Source organism: Thamnophis sirtalis, unplaced genomic scaffold (assembly GCF_051295495.1).
Source record: "Thamnophis sirtalis isolate CommonGarterSnake01/CBP01778 unplaced genomic scaffold, rThaSir2_p1.2 scaffold_1, whole genome shotgun sequence".
Lineage (NCBI taxonomy): Eukaryota > Metazoa > Chordata > Lepidosauria > Squamata > Natricidae > Thamnophis > Thamnophis sirtalis.
In genome coordinates, this window is record NW_028261381.1 from 100,482,147 (window position 1) to 100,495,919 (window position 13,773).

Genomic DNA, 13,773 nt, shown 5'->3' on the forward strand with positions numbered 1-13,773 from the left:
TGGGCGTAACCAACTTGTAAACTGTGGTGAAACTTAACAACGCTCTTGCTTAGCAACCAAAATGTTGGCTCAGGAACTCTGGCATTGAAGTGTGCAAGTCTTAAAGCTGTCAAGTTACAAAACCCTTGCACTCCTAACCCTTTAGAAAAAAAAACCCAGGGGTGTTCAAACGTGACAGCTTTAAGACTTGTGGACTTCAACTCCCAGAATTCCTCCACTTGGTCTTCATCTTGATGATGTGTGGACAGGTGGGGGGAGGGAACTGGAACCAGTTTTAAATGGCACTGTAGATTTGTGGAACCACTTCTATAGAAGAGATTAGAACTAACCCACCACTGGATTAGGCACAAGGCATCATACAGGCACAAGACTTATCTAAAACTGCTTAGCTTCAACCAGGATGCTTGCACCATTATGTGCATTCCAACATACGAAAAAACTTGCTAAAGATTGGTGCACATCCCTAATTTATCATTGAGACACAGTGGCTCAATGGCTAAGATGCTGAGCTTGATCAGAAAGTTAGCCGTTTGGTGGTTCGAATTCCTAGTGCCGCATAATGGAGTGAGCTCCCGTAACTTGAACCAGCTTCTGCCAACCTAGCAGTTTTAAAGCACATAAAAATGCAAGTAGAAATAGGGATAACTTTGGTGGGAAGGTAACAGCGTTCCATGTGCCTTCAGCATTTAGTCATGCCAGCCACATGACTATGGACACATCTTCAGACAGTGCTGTCCCTTCGGCTGTGAAATGAAGATGAACACTGCCCTCTAGAGCCGGGAATGACTAGCACATCTGTGGGAACCTTTACCTTTACTTAAAGTAATTACTTTGTTGTTTGTGAAATACTTTCATAAACCAGAACATGTAATGGCTAACTAGAGCTAAAGTATATCCATATAAAATGTTTGTTAGAGCTATTCTGGGGAAATAAAAAGGTGAAGAAATCTGAAATCTCTACTTATATGTTGCTCAGACCTTACCACAGTGGTGGGTTGCAGGCGGCACGCCCCGTACGGGTGTACTTGAGCCTGCCCGGAGCACTGGGTACTGTTCCGGTATGGTGCTCCAAAGGGCCCACCTGCCTGCGCTCCTTACCTGTCTTTAAACTCTTTGGCATTTCTGCACATGCACATGGCATGTACTGCACCTGCACAATGCTCCTCTGACCAGCTGGAGAGTTGCGGAGGCTCATGGAGGCGTTGCTGGATGGTAAGGAGCATTTACGTTCATGTTCATGTGGAGGATACCAGGCCCCTTTGCAACCATATCGGTTGCAATAGGGTCCGGAACCCACCACTGTCTTACCAGTTATATATAAACATGTACATTTATGCATAGTCAAAGAGATATACATTACATGATGATTCTCTTCAACTGTAAAGCAGTTTATACCCTTTGTATAAATGTAAACATAGTATTATGCAAAGAAGCATATTTGAAAGTGTCAGACTAGGGCACATTTTTTTAAAAAAAATCTACAGTTCAATTTTTTAAAAAAGTTTTAGAGACACAGACCATAGAACTATATACTCATAGGCCTGGAAGAAACATTGGAGATCTTCTAGTCCAACCCTATGCCCATGGCAGAAGACCTTATATCTTCCCAGACAAATGGTTGTCCCATCTTTTCTTGAAAACCTTCAGCAATGATGCACTCACAACTCTGGGAAGAAAGCTTTCCATTCATTAATTTTTCTCATTGTCAGGGAGTTTCTCTTAGTTCCATGTTGAATCTGTCTTTAACCACCCACTGCTTCTTGTCCTACCCTCACGAACTTTGGAGAATAAGTCAAGGCCCACCTCTTTGTGGCAGTGCCTCATATACTGAAAGACAGCTATCATGTCACTTCTAATTCTTCTCTTCATTAGGCTAGACACACCTAGTTTCTTTAACCGTTCCTCATATGATTTATCCTGCTGACCCCTTATCTTCTTAATTATCTTCTTCCCTTTACTTTCTCTAGGGTCTCAGCATCTTTTAGAGATGTAGATGTTACATATTCCCTTGTGTATGGGGTATTGCATGACTTCAGTGTTTCCCACCACTATCCAAAGGGCAGCATTTATTTTTACTGTATCCAATGTGTATTATGTATTATTTTTCAGTTATAATAATCATTAGGGGCAGTACATAACCAATTTCATCCTTATTGTAAATCATCAGATATATATAGCCAGATCTTATTCTATAGATTCAAATCTTCTAGAAAGAATTGAATTTAGGGCTAATTGATTGAATTCATACAATGCACCCGGACAGTTCCTAAACTAATGTGCTGTATAGGATAACACAGAACATTAGTTTTCGGAACTGTCCAGTGGCACTGTATGTAATCATACAATTAACCCTAATTTCAATTCTTGTTAGACAGTTTGAACCTATAGAATAAGAATAATATATTACCTTATAGCCATGATGGCGAACCTATGGTATGCATGGTGTTGTCATCCGCTATTCTAGTTTCTGGTACACCACTTGGTCTTTGGGCTTGTTCCAGAGTGCTGGAAACCCGAAGGCCAGCTGGCTGGTGTGCATGCTGGCCACCTGGTCTTTGGGTTTCTGGTGCTCCAGCACATGCAAAGACCAGCTGGCCAGTGCGCATGCATGTACCAGAAACCAGAAGACCAGTTGGCTGGCAGGCACATGAGCATTGGCCAGCTGGTCTTCAGGTTTCCAGTGCAGATGCACATTCCAGTTTGAGCATTCAGTGCCAAAAAGGTTTGTCATCACTGCCCGGATTGTTGTTGGGGGCAATATGCTGACTCTGTAAACTGCTTAGAGAGGGCTGAAAGCCCTATGAAGCGGTATACAAGTCTAACTGCTATTGCTATTGCTATATAATATAAGTGCATTAGTTTGTTCACAAGTTCAATTCCTGGTTTTGATGCTATAGTATGAGATCTTGACTGTCTGGTGAAATGCAGAGAACTTCTCTGCTGAAAAATTATCCCACTGCATGTGATTCAGGAAGGACAATGTTCTTATGGATATGGAGGAAAATATGGAAATTTCTGTTGCTCTGCTTTTAAAAAAGACTTGAAAAAGGTTACTGAATTTGTTAATAATTCCGTGATAAACATAATACTATTTTTCAAGTTTTTGAAAGTGAAATAATTTGAACCAATTTTCAAACACTGGACTGGATTGGAGAATGTCTTCATAAAAGTACACTAATAGTTGTGGAGTGAGAAAAAAGCAAGTGACATGGTAAATTGTCTCCATATTTTTATTTTCACTTCCTATAATTGAATATTCTCAATCCCAGGGCCCTGGTAGTGTATAGACTATTTAGACAAATTACTATATAGAAAGGAAAGAACCATGGAGAATGTTTTGTAGTTTTCTCTTTTCCTGTTAAGTTAATAACAACTGAAATTTTCCAACCACAAGAAAGTCTGAAGTGATCCTAAAGCAAAAGCAAAATTTGTCATGGTCTTCATGGCTAACGTTCCCAAAATTATATCATGAAAATGTAAAAGATCTGCAGATAGAAGTAATAAAAATCCAGCACAGTGAAATGGAAGTAAACACAAAGAAGGCCAAGCTCATCAACAGTTCTACAACTACAACAACCACCCTTAAAATTGAGAGTGAAGCTATCAAAATGTTGTCTTCTTGTTGTTAGTTGCGAAGTCATGTCTGACCCATCACAACCCCATGGACAACATTCCTCCAGGCCTTCCTGTCCTCTACCATTCCTCTGAGTCCATTTAAGCTGATGGCAACTACTTTGGTGACTCCATCCAGCCATCTCATTCTCTGTTGTCCCCTTCTTCTTTTGCCCTCAATCTTTCCCAGCATTAGGCTCTTCTCCAGTGAGTCCTTCCTTCTCATTAGGTGGCCAAGGTATTTGAGTTTCATCTTAAGGATCTGGCTTCCAAAGCCAGGGTTGATTTCATCTAGGACTGACCGGTTTGATTGCCTTGCAGTCCAAGGGTCTCGCAGGAGTCTTCTCAGGTATCATAGTTCAAAGGCCTCAATTCTTCAGTGCTCAGCCTTTCTTATGGTCCAACTTTCAAAGCCATACATTGCAACTGGGAAAACCATAGCTTTGACTATACACACTTTTGTTGGCAGTGTGACTATACACACGTTTGCTTTTTAGTATGTTGTCTAGATTTGCCATAGCTTTCCTCCCCAGGAGCAAGTGTCTTTTAAAATGGTGTCTAGATACTGCCTTTTAGCATCATCAACAGGATCATCATCAACAACCATCAACAAGAAAGGAACAAGCAGTCAAAAATATGCTGCTGACCAGCATTTGGTAAAACAACCATGAAAGCCTTGGAAAGCCACTCAAATTCTGTGATAGGTCTATATCTACAAAGATCAAAATTGTGCAAGGTATTCCCTATGGCACTCTACAGAAGCAAAAGTTGGGCTCTGAAGGAGCAAAATGGGAAGAATACTGTCATATTGAATGTCAATATTAGAAAAGGTTTCTGTGGACACTATGGACTAAAGATTAGGCTCAAATTCTCCTACTTTGGACACATTATACAAAGACCAAGCTCTCTGGAGAAGGATTTAATGCTGGGAATGATGGAAGGAATGAGAAGAAGACAACATGGAGTAAGATGGGTGAAGTCAGTTATTGTGGTGATGAATACAGCATTGGAAGATCTGAAAGACCTAGTTAGGGACAGACTATCATAGAGAAAATCTATGTGGTAGCTAAGATTCAACAACAACTTGATGATATATAATCAACACTCACAAACTTTTGATGAAACAAAGGAACCAGACAAGGAAAAGCAACACCAACTATATCATCTAAAATCTTTAGATGACAGTGTTTCATCACATACTACAGGTTCTATCATTTCAGACAGTATCATCATAATTTCACAGGAAGGAAGAGGAAAATTCAAGGAAGAGAAACTACATTTTCTTTTGTTGAAGGCTGGAAGGAAGCTTTTTAAAAATAGCCATTTATGGTTACCAATCTTTTTTCTTCTAATGCAAAAGAAGTACGTCAATATTTTAGGAATTTTGAAGCAAAAAAAAATTCTGGGTATTCTGCTTAGACTGCGGAACTTGCTAAAAACCACTGGGCCAGAGAGCAGTAAAAAACACTCATACAGCAGAAGCTATGCTGGTGAGATCACTTCTGTCTCCCTTACTAACCACCCAGGATGTTCTCTGGCAAATGGTCTTTTGTTCTGTTTGCTTTCAGTGTATGTAGGCACAAATCAAAACAAAATACCGGTTACATTCAACATCATTTTTTTATTTCCTAAGAAAGTCTACATATGTCCGGAGAACTTCTTGAAAATGATGCAGCATCCCCCCCCCCCATTTTTATTAAAATAATTCTTAAGAGAAATAAAATCAAATGAAGCAGAGACTGGCAAATACTGGCAGGTGATATCTATGGGCTAAGGTTTCCATATCTGATCTGCAAAAGTCCAGGTGACTATTATGTATTATTTACTTTATTTAAAAATATAAATATAACTATGGGGTATCAACAGACTTGTAAAACTCCAGGTAACCAAAACAAAAGCAAAGAGTCTATTATAGCTCTTTCCTTCTTCCATGTCTCATTTTATCACTGAGAATCTTCTACCTATTATATATAATGTATATTCCAATTGAACCCAGGGGACAATATACATGAGTTCTAAAACATATCCATTATGCATAGAAAAGTATAAGCAAAATAATATCTATGAAAACTTATTTTTTCCACAGTGTTCTTCAGAACATTTTAAGAACCTATTTGGGTGTACATGTGTGAGAGAGAATAGTTTAACAAACACGTGGTGGCAATTAGCAAAAGATATATAATTTATTATTAATGTACATGCTAAATTAATCTGAGGGAGAAGAGTGGTTTAAAATTATGAAATGTAAATAAAAAGATGTATCTCTGAAGTGATAACCATCCTGTTGTTATAGCTGCAAGTATGTTAGAAAAATTTGTATATATAAAATATATATTACAGAATAAGAATAAGTTTCCAAAGCCAGAAACTTGGAAATGTTACCCATTGTGCTAAAAATAGAAACAATTGCAGGTTTATGAAGTTGTTATACTAATTACTCTATTCTTTCTGCATACAGTTTATATCTGAAAATGTAATTACCTAAGGGAACATATGTTTCGGCACACTCTAAAATGATCATTCTAAGATCCTAAAAGTGAATTTTATAAACCACTATTTCCTTGCGCTTTACTTAAATCTGTATAGAGATTTCAGACTATTTATTGAACATAATTTTATTCTGTCCTTACCTAAAAGAACAATTCACCTCTTTTTATCTTCTCAAAAACTCTGTGAAATACATTCAACTGGGAAACAGAGACTTCCCCAAGATAAATGGGTAAAATAATAGATATTTAAAAGGGAACCTTCTAAAATAAGACTGAATAATCTGGAACTTTAAGTAAACCCTGATCTGAACAATTGTGTCTTCCTAGGATGTAAAGATTCATTCATATTGAGGCCTCCCAACGGGGTGTCTCAGACATACACATACACATACACATACACATACACATACACATACACATACACATACACATACACATACACATACACATACACATACACATACACATACACATACACACATACATACATAATCTTCTGATTGCTGCATGCTTTTACATCTAAAGCGTTGCATTAGATGGAACATCCAGTTTGTACAGTGGAATTATCCCTGGTAATTTTATTTTAGATTCATTTCTTCCATTTGTAAATTCATGTGAAATAGTTATAATAGAAAACTGGGCATTTAGCAGAATGCAGAATTAAAGAACATGGAAGGAACCTTCAGCTTAAAAAGAGAACAGTCAGTACTGACTTAATATCAGTCACATAGGTTAAATAACAAAACAGACATGAGGAACATCCACAATTTGGGAAGATGTTAAAGGTATTTCCCCAGAATTACAAGAGAAGGAATCAAAAAGTATAAGTAAGTAAATAGTTTAAATCAAGAAAAATGTTATTAATAGTCATCTCATTTAGAAATTTTGTTATGGGTATCCTGCTCTATTGGACGCAGGCAATGTATAAGGATACAGCATCTCTTGCTAAATTCAGATTCAGGTCTATTTTTCTAAAGTTACCGGTATGGCTAATAAAACATCAATATGTATTTGTTGTCTCATGTAGCTTTATCCAGCAGTCATTTGACCAATAGCAACAGTGGAACCTTAAACTATAGTAACTAAGAGTAACTTGTTGGAGAAAATCCAATTCCCAGGTTAATGTCAGATCAAGCATACAATTCTTTGCAAAAATTATTGAGAAAGAGGTCTATGGCAACAAGTCACTGAATTCAATATATTTCTTCAACATTCAAGACAATTTCATGGAATAAAATCTCTGTTTATTGTGCATGTCCAGCCTTTTTATTTCTACTTTTCTTTGCAGTTCATTAAAAAAATTTCTTGATTGCATAGCTAATTAAATGATTCCCTCTGCACAGGATGTACATTTTGTTTCATCTGGGATGCTCAAAAGAACAGAAGGGAAATTGGCTATTTGACTTCCACACACTTACTTGAATCTCTTGGTAACTTCAAAAAGGAATAAAAGTGGAAAATATAGCTCCATGTACAATTGCCCCTCTGCCTCCCAAAGCAACTTGGATTAAGCATTAGAGCAACACGGTGCTTTGAATTTGATTGACAAAAGGGGCTTCCAGACCCACATTCTCTCTGCAGAATTATAATAAAGCTTTGGGATCCTGAGAAAAGCTGTGGATGCCTTAAAAAGTTACAGAAGATGCAAATATGCATTGAACTGAATCTGAAGCACCAAGCAAGGCAATCTGTATTTATATTTAGTATTTCTACTAATAAACCAAGTTGTAGCCTGGTGCTTCTCTAGTTGACACCAAGCTGAAAAAAATACAACAGCCAACTATTTTTGAAAAGATATAGCAATGTCAAATGGACATTGCTTCATAAGCAGTTGCAATAATCAAAACAATATACAGCATGAGAATATTTCTACTTATTCTTTACTAAATCTATTAAGTCCACATTCAGTAAGAATCCGGTTAAGACAGACCCTAGATCAGGGGTGTCAAACTCGTGGCCCACGGGCCAGAGGTGTCATGCACTGACCAAACCCACCCCCATTTTAGTGAATGGGGAAAAAATTTTGATACATCACGTGATGACGCAAGTTTGACACCCCTGCCCTAGATCTTCTGAATGTTAGCTTTTATCTAAAAAATATCATCTTATTAGTTTCAGGGGTGTTTTCTTGCCAACACCCCGAGCCAAATTTCTCACAAGTGCTGAAAGGATTATCATTCCATCAATGCAATTTATTTATTTAAACAATTAACCAATTTTATAGCCATCCATTTCATAGCAATCACTCTGATTATTAACTATTGGGTTACCACAGCATGTCATTGATTTGAGATGATGCTTGGAATATCTATGTACATGCAATACAAGCTTTGTACTACACAGCCCCTTTCAAAATCTTTTATGAAAATACAATGTCTAATTCCTGCTATGTACCTGTACATACATACATACTGTACACAGATACATACACACAAAAGCCTAGTCCATTTTCTGTAGGATGAAAATGTACTTAGTTCCCTAGATCATCACATCTAGAAAAAGATAGTCAAGCTGCAATCAAAAATAAAGCAGTAGGGTGGGGGACAAACCATGAATTAGCTGAAATTATTTGTGTATACTATTGAAGTATCTCAGTGAAACAGGAGAATTTTGAACTTCTATTAAAGAAAATGTAGTTTTGTATGTAATGCTTCATTACAAAGACTGAGGTCTAAATAAACCACAGGATAATTCTTTTTTATTATGTTTTTGTATGATTTGGAAGCCTCTTTGATAAGATGATCAACTGCAGCAGATTGCATCCAGGTCAATAGTATATTAATGTTTTCCAATCTAGCATGCAAGAGGCAAACTGACTTTGATAAACCACCTGATGTCCCTTTGCCCAAGATTCACTCATTGATATGACAAAGGAATTTAGGAGTCATTGCATCTCAACTAAAGTGAAGACCCTACTGACTGCATGACACATGAAGCAGCTCCAAGGCTCAATATGGTTGAATGCAGGGAAGGTATTTTGCACAGGTGAAGAGCTCCTGTCAGAGAGGTTGCTCCTATTTCTAATGTACTGTTTAAAAATAACTTTTCTGATGCACTTTTCTGGAAAGCAGAGACAAGAGACACCCAATGATCGCTTAGTTGATCCAGAACTATTTTATGTATAATTCTAATTGGGAGAAAATCTTACGTAGCTTGTTTAAGCTTTGGAAAGTAAAATTTCCCATTTGCTAAAAGTGCATAAATCCTGCTGTTTTGGGGAAAAAAATACTGAAGGAGTTATTAGTTCAATAGTTATGTCCATGGCTATAGATCGCCACATTTTTAAAAATTTGACCTTTTTTAAAAATTCTAACTATAATTATATATTAAAAATTAAAGCTAGCCAATAAACCCTTAAAAAACTAGATATACAAATCCACAGTCATTTACTGCCTCATGTTGTACTTGATTTAAAAATTACAGACCAAATATGTCAAAGAGTTCCCTTGGCTTGCAGAATCACAAATTAAAGAACTTTTAAGGAATGATCAATTATTAGGAATCTGTTTATGATTCAGAGTGATATTTTAGTTTACCCATAATGGAAACCATTATTCCAAAGAGGTACAGAAATGAAGATTCAAGTCAAGTAGACTTAATATTATTTCAAATTGTTTAACTACAACTGTATAGATAATCTTTATTGTCATAAAGGCAATGATAGGATTCAGCCAGTTCTCACCACTTTGGGAGAACTGGTTGTTAACTTTCTGAGCAGTTTGGTGAACTGGTTGTTGGAAGAAATCATTAGGGCAGAGAACCGTTCGTTAAATTATTTGAATCCCACCATTGCATAAAGGGCACTCTGGCACACATTAAAAATGACATTCTGTTGCTTGCTCTCAAAAGTGTACACATACATAACACACATATAGATAGGCTGCATGTATTTGATCTGCTTGGAAATATTCAATTAACATCTCCCACTACTCTAAATATTGTAATATGTTTTTTTTTAATATTAAGAAATGTAATCTGCCCAACTTCCCTCAGAAATATGATTCCCCCATTTAAGGTTGCAGGATATTGGTGTCTTAGATATGTATATGAAATAAACAAGAAACACTTCTCTTTCTCTTGCATCTCTTGTAATCAAATTGTATATACATTATTGTTGTTATAAACCATATTATAAAAGAAAAAAGAACAAGGAGAAGGAGAATAGGCTATCTAGATCAAGGACAGGAGAATCATACAACTTGCATCCTGAAATATCACTATAGCAACATTTAAACCATGCATAGAAAATGATGCACATTTCTATACTTGCTTCCTTGGATACCAGATATAAATGACCACTCTCTGACTTGGTTTGTAGTGTTCATACATGTTCTTAAAGCAAAATATGTTATTTTCTTTACCTATAATAATATTCTTCATCTCTGACATATTCAATGTAAGTAGTGTCTTATATACTATATTTCCACTTCATAGTTATCCACAAAACAGTTAAAGCCAACACACGGACATCATTGCAAGATAGTTGAACAAACAGCTTAGAAATGTTCCAATAAGAAACCAAATCTTTCTGTTCTAATGAAGAATTGCAATTCTTATGCAATCCCAAATATGAAACTCTATTAGTTAATTGATTGAAAAAGTGTTTTGCAAATCTTTGACTCATCAAGAAAATCCAATAGTTACATATTATTGCATTTATTTGAAAGACTGTTTATATCGTAATGCATGACTTTCCTCAGTCTCTTGCCAAATGAAATAAATCCTGATTAACAGAAGCTGTTCACATGAAAGCATCTTTCGCTATAAATCATGGTTTGCACGAACTTTGCAGTATAAAGATTCCTATGGCTAGAAAATAAGCATCACTATCAAGTAATGGTTCCATTATTATTATCATCCCTTTATTTATTATACTTTGTTTTAGCTGTTTTAGAGGGTTTTTTAAATGATTTTGAATAATTTAACAATAATAATTTTAGATTTATTGTTTTAGTTTTGCTGAACACCATCCACAGTCACTTGTTTATGAGATGGGCAGTGACGGGAATTAGATAAATAAATAAATCAGTTATTTTATGGAAGAAGATACTCAATATCCCTGTGACAAAAAGTATTCACTCTAAAATTACCATACAAAATTTTCTACTAGTTAACAGCTTCACTAATTGTACAAAACTTTCAATAGCTAAGAGAACATGATAGACACATGAATCTTTCCTATCCACACTTGGTTAAGAGAGAGGTTATTGAGGACTTTTTCATAACTTTTTGCAACTCATTTAATATTTTGAAATAGGAAGAAGGGATTCCCTCAGGAAAATCATTTTTGCTTGACATCAATAAACACATCCTAATAAGCTACATCCATAGCAGCATATTGTATTATGTACACATTCCATTTTACTACTGTCATTTCTTACAGCATTAAACTAGGAGCCCAGTCTTTGCTTCCTCTGAATTTATCAATGTAATCACAATTTCTTCCAATACCATAAAGTATCAAAACATAGATCTTTAAATAATATTAACTAACAAAATAGAAAAGAGAGAGGTGGGGTGGGGAGAAAAGAAGAGGAACAGAAACTTTGCAAGGCATCATCTCTGCTGTTCTAACTTGATTCTTGTAAAGGCTTCATTTAACCCTGTAGGGATTCGTATATCTTAGCATTATGAAACTGTTTTCTCTGCAAGGAAGTATTTTGAATCATGTACCATCCCGACTATTGAGAATTATTTTCTTTTTTAGATTACCTAATTTGCAGCCCTCTTAAAGCCAAACCTGCTAAATGAAACAAACCCTTAGCAGCCCATGCTTCTTTCCTTTCACTAGCAATTCATGCATTTTATACCCAAAATTGTTCTCTATTCAGAAACTCCCTGGCTGTCACTTCCTAGCTGTCTGATGGTAATTACAGAATTGCTTACCCTTTTATCCTGGAAAAAAAATTGGAAGGCATCTTGGCTAATTATCAGATGCTGATGAATGTTGCACTTATATTCTGACACAAGCAATGGAAACAGTTAACCAGATGAAATGCCTATCCCCCACCACAATGGAAACAACATCACACATTCAAAGTAGGACATAAAATCAGAAACAAAGGTTCTTGAGGATTTTTTTCAATGCTGCTGGTATCACCTATAAACAGCAACGCTATGCATGCCTGAATGACAAAATCTCACCTATCACAACAAATGCTGAATTCCAATCTGAAGCACATCCACATGTTGTTTAGCTCTCATGCCAAGCAAGTTTAGCATTTCTGAAAGTCCACATCCACCATCACCATTCCACACACCAGTGAGATTGACTTTTATTTCATCAAGATTTTCCCCCTCCCCCTGGATTCAATGGACATGTAGCTTTGCAATATAACTGGACCGGGATCAAACAATGGTGGCACTATTTTCCTGCCAAATAGCAAGGTGGCTTTGCCAATGAATTCTGATTTATCAGATCATAGTAGAGTGATTCAGTGGAAAGAGGATTGCTTTATTTATTTATTTATTTATTTCCCCCCCTTTAAAAACACACTGTTTTTTCCTTCTCCATCTTATTTCAGGACTTGACTAACACAAGCACAATATCCATGTTCTATTGCTGTTGATGCAAGTATAGTCCCTAACTGGGACAAAATGTATGCAGGGAATGGAGTCAGTAAGGGGCAAACAAGATTTCTTTAAACAGATTGCCAAAATAATGGCATGTGTTCAGTAAAGAAACTATAATTATCAATTTGTTTTCACTGATTTCCTTAAGAGTTATGAAATAAAGAAAGGGATTTTTTTTACTTTGCTATGACAGCTTTGCAGGATTGGGAATCTTGGCATGTATGTTTCTGAGAACATGGTTTAAAGTTTACTATATTTTATCTATCTAACACATAAGAGACATGACACAACACTATATAGCGTAACTTTTATAAACAGATAGTTTCATTAAGCTATGAGGGGGGAAATAATTAAACCAACTCTCAGAAATATTGATGGTGTTGGTTTGACAGGTTATCAAATATGTTCAGAAGTCATGTCTAAATAACATAATGGGGAAACATTGATAAAATGCTTATACTCTTGTAAGATTACAACTGAAAAAAAATATTGGAGAGAGGATAGTTAGAAAAACATTTCCAGTTCTTACGGTGAAGGTATTGCTTTTACAGAAAAGCAGATCTACCCAGTTTGATTAAGTACATTGGTATATGTGTAGATATTTTGATTATCAGCCCATGGATGCAAGATCAGGAGAGCCACACGTGAGAAGAAAACATACATTTAAATGGTAAATAGCCATGCTCAAAAGAAGTAAATCTAATGGAAAGTGATTAGTTGCTGCAATAGCCTTTAAAATATCTTGTCCTCTTCTGTATCCTCTGCTGTATCTACACACTACATTTTTTGCAACTATGAAATGCTCTCATTTTGGAATAGAAAGTCCCGGTAATTAATAAAACAAAATGACCAACTATCAACTTTCATAATGGAAAGTAAAAACTTTTCAGACTCATTTTTCCAACTTATGAAATGGCTACAATTACAGGGTAGTTTTGTCCAACCACCGCATGATTTGAACCTGGTCTGTTGTGCAAACTCAACCCCTCTTGCTAGTTGATGGCTGTGTTCCATGGATCCAGAAAATTGGATTAATTGGATATATGATGCTCCAAGATACCATGGATAAGTAGGTTATACAAAGAGACCCACAGTCCCT

At 36.1% G+C, this 13,773-nt stretch overlaps 1 protein-coding gene across 4 annotated transcripts in view; it reads right to left on the minus strand.

Annotated features, from left to right (window-relative positions):
• Positions 1 to 13,773, minus strand: part of LRRC4C (leucine rich repeat containing 4C) — a 758,407-nt gene that overhangs the window by 132,294 nt on the left and 612,340 nt on the right. The window lies entirely within an intron of this gene.